This window comes from Solanum tuberosum, unplaced genomic scaffold, assembly GCF_000226075.1.
Source record: "Solanum tuberosum cultivar DM 1-3 516 R44 unplaced genomic scaffold, SolTub_3.0 scf00122, whole genome shotgun sequence".
Classification (NCBI taxonomy): Eukaryota; Viridiplantae; Streptophyta; class Magnoliopsida; order Solanales; family Solanaceae; genus Solanum; species Solanum tuberosum.
In genome coordinates, this window is record NW_006239050.1 from 1,207,978 (window position 1) to 1,212,071 (window position 4,094).

Genomic DNA, 4,094 nt, shown 5'->3' on the forward strand with positions numbered 1-4,094 from the left:
AAAACGTAAAAGAAAAAAAATCCTCCTTTCTCCATTAGCAATGCATTTCTGGTGATCATCAAACAAATTTGCTATCATCGAACGATTTTGCTGTGTATTGTCAACTTCATTTCGTAGTTTATCAACTAATTTAGTAAAAGATTAGTTCTTTATCCCTTATTTCGAGTTTGTGATTTATCCCCTAGGGTTTCTGTTGATGCATGAAATTAAGAGCAACATTGTGTGAAATTTTATGTGTGGCTTATGATTATAGTGTTAGGTGTTCATTTACACCATATTATACCACATTTTTCATGAAATTAGGTTTTTCCCTTTCTCGTCTAAGTTGCGTAATTTTGTATTATGTTCGTCTTAGTATTATGTTCATGGAGTATTGTATTTATGTTCTTCTTAGTATTATGTTCATAGAGAAGTTGCTAGTCTGCTACTGTGTTGTATTTATGTTCATAGATTATGTTCATAGAGAAGCTCAGTATTGTGTTGTATTATGTTCGTTTTTAAGTACTATTCTATTTTTTGGATTGCCCTCAGGTTAGAGTATGTCTATAATTACTATTCTATTTTTTTTATTACCTTCAGGTAAGAGATGAATGGGTTTACTTTGATTACTCTAAGGTGGTACCATGGTGGGGTGTTAGATTTAAGTAGTGAGGAACCAATATATAATGGTGGAAAAGTTACAGAATTTTTGGATGTTGATATAGATAAAATGTCATATTTTGAGGTGAAATACTACATTAGAGAATTGGGATATAGTACAACTTGCACCTTTAGTATTAAAGCACCTAATAGTGGCATTTTGGTAGATGTTGATAATGATAAGGATATTTTAGACATGATGTGTTCCTTGGAAGATGAGTATGAAGTGGAGGTATTTGTTAGGCATTTGGTTGATGAGGCAATTGTGGGCCCATGTTAATAGAAAATGGTAGTCATGTGGATATGGGAGAATCTGGTTCAACTTTTAATACAAGGCCTAGTGAGAGTGAAAACTTTAACTTTGGGGTAGGTGAAGACCATTTAAACAGTGAGGACCTTGTTGCTACTTTTCCAACCTCACATCCTTTCACTACCACACTTCTTTTCAATACTGCTACTGCAAATGGTGCTACTGATGATAGATGTTGGTCCTACTGGACCTGATTTCTCAGAAGAAGAAGTAGAGGGTTCTGATTATTCAACTGAGGGTAGTGTTGAGTTTGAAGCTGAATTAGTTGGAGATGATGATGAGGAAGAGTATGGTAGTGATGTACATGAGGAGGTTAGGGAGTTGAGGGCTGAAAAGAGAAGTTTTCAAAGGAGGAAAAAAAGGGAAGAGTAGCAGCTGACAATGAAGAGGTACCAGTAGGTGAAGCTGGACCAGATCTAGGTTTTGATGAAACTGAAATAGGTAAAGTAAGTCATGAAGGAAGGCTATGAGGTGATGAGCCTTACTTTGCAAGTTCTGATGAGGATAGTTTTGAGTTAGATGAAGATGAGTGTTGTAATGATGATGAACATGAATATGGTAGATCAAGAAGGGTAAAGTTGTCAAGAAAGAGGAGTTCAAAAACTCAAAAAATCATTCATGATCCTACTGCACAGAAAGTTGTGTGGCAATTGGACATGGTGTTTAAAGATGTGAAAGAATTTAGACAAGCAGTAACTAAATATGCAGTTAGAAGGAGGGTTCAGGTGGAGAAGTGGGTGAATGAGCCAAAGAAAGTTAGAGTTAGATGCAAAGATGGTTGTCCATGGCTTTTGTTTGGATGTCTTGACAAGACAACAAATAATTTCATGATAAAAACTTACAATCCAAAGCATACTTGCAACAAGACAACTAGAAATTAGTTGTGCAATGCAAAGTTTTTATCTGAAGCCTTCAGAGAAGAATAACTGAGCAACCAAACATAAAAGTCTTCAAGTTGCAGGAGATGATTAGGAAAAAGTTAAAACTTCATGTTGGCAAGACTACTGTGAGAAGAGCAAGAGCTAAAGTATTGAAAGATATAATGGGTGATCATGTTGTGGAATTTGGAAGAATACTTGACTACAAGGATGAATTGTTGAGGACCAATCCAGGGACCTGTTGTGTTGTAAAGTTGGTGAACCTGATGCAGAAGGCAAATCAATATTTCAGAGTTTTTACATTTGTTTGATGCTTTAAAGAAGGCATGGATATATTGTAGGAAGTGCATAGGCTTAGATGGTTGTTTCCTAAAAGGTGTTTGTAAAGGCCAACTGCTAGTTGATGTGGCCAGGGATGGTAACAATCAGATGTTGCCACTTGCTTGGGCAGTAGTTGAAAAGGAGAACAAACACTCATGGGCCATGTTTGTCAAGTGCATAAGGGATGATCTGGGACTTGGAGATGGTGAAGGTCTCACCTTGATTACAGATATGCAAAAGGTATGTGAAGTTATTTTGTAATTTTCAATTTATATATTTAATTGTGACCTAATCATCATCTATTGCAGGGAATGTCTGTAGCAATTACAAATGTATTACCTAAGTGTGAACATAGAATGTGTGTTAGGCACATATTAGCTAACTGGGCGAAGGATTGGAGGGGTTTTCAAAGAAGACAATAATTTTGGAAGATAGCTAAGAGTACATTTGAGTCTCAATTAAGGAACAATATAGAGAAGATAAAGTTGTTAGGTCCAGAAAAATGATGGATAACTTAATGTACTACAACATTAATTTTTGGTGCAAAGTTTACTTCAATACTGAAGTAAAGTGTGACTCTGTAGACAACAACATGTCTGAGTGTTTTAATGCATGGATCTTGGCTGCTAGACACAAGACCATCATTACTATTCTTGAAGAAATAAGAGTGAAGATGATGACAAGAATAGCCAAATTAAAGGAGTTCCCAATTACTTGGAAGTGTAATTTCTCTCCAATAGCTCTGATGGTTTTAGAGGAGAACATTAGTAGGTCTATGGACTGTACCATTGAGTTTAATGAAGTTGTTGGATTTGAAGTGAAATAAGGGATTTGTCAACACAAAGTGGATATTGCTAGGAGAATTTGTAGTTGTAGGGTGTGACAGTTAAGAGGCATACCATGTGCACATGCTGTGACTGCATTATACTTTAAGAAGTTTTCTCTTTATGACTATATAGACAGCTGCTACAGTAAGGAAACTTACTTGAGGATTTATGTCAATGTTATTGAACCACTCACAAACATGGAGATGTGGCCAGTTTCTACAAATCCCACTATTGAGCCACTAGAAATCACAAACATGCCTGGTAAGCCACCTAAGGCTAGAAGGAAAGAAGCTGGAGAAACTAAGAAATCTGGGAAGCTTCCTAGGACTAGACTTGCAATGACATGCAGTATATGTCATGTCAGAGGCCATAACAAGAGAGAGTGTCCTCAAAGAGAAGGTGTTGAATCATCACCAAGACAAAGTGCACCATCACCTACTGCATCAGTAAGGGCAGAACCAACAGGTTCAAGCAGGGGAAGAGGCAAACCAAAGGTAATATTTGAACTTGTTTTACTTTTTCTTAATTTATGACTTACTTTATCTCTTATATGTATAGAAAACTCCATCAGCTCCATCAGAAGGTGAGCCTCTACTAAAAAAGGGAAGAGGAAGACCAAAAAAAACATCATCAGTAGCACCTAGTGCACCTCTCCTACCTACTGATTTTCCTGCATCCTCTTCTGCTCCTCCTACTTATCATGCATCATCTTCAATAGCTAGTACTACTAAAAGAGGAAGAGGTAGGGGCAGGGGAAACACATCTCCAGAGAAAAGACCAAGAGTCATGGGAATGGGTGTGTTCCAAGCTGCAAATGACTTCAAAGTCATGAATGTGAGTCTTTGATATATGTTAACGACTTAAATATTGAATTATAATCCTAATTTTGTGTAATTAAACAACTTAAATATTGATATAATCCTAATTTTACTATAGCCTGGTATGCCAAGTAGTAAGATCTACTCTACTGGACAAGCAAAAGTGACAAGATCATCTGATGTAACTGGTGACATTGGTTATACACCAAGTAATACAACTAAGCTGAAATGGAATGGTAAAGCAGCAATCTCAACAAGCAAGCTTCATGAGCTTAGAGAGAAGCAAAGAAAGAAGACAATG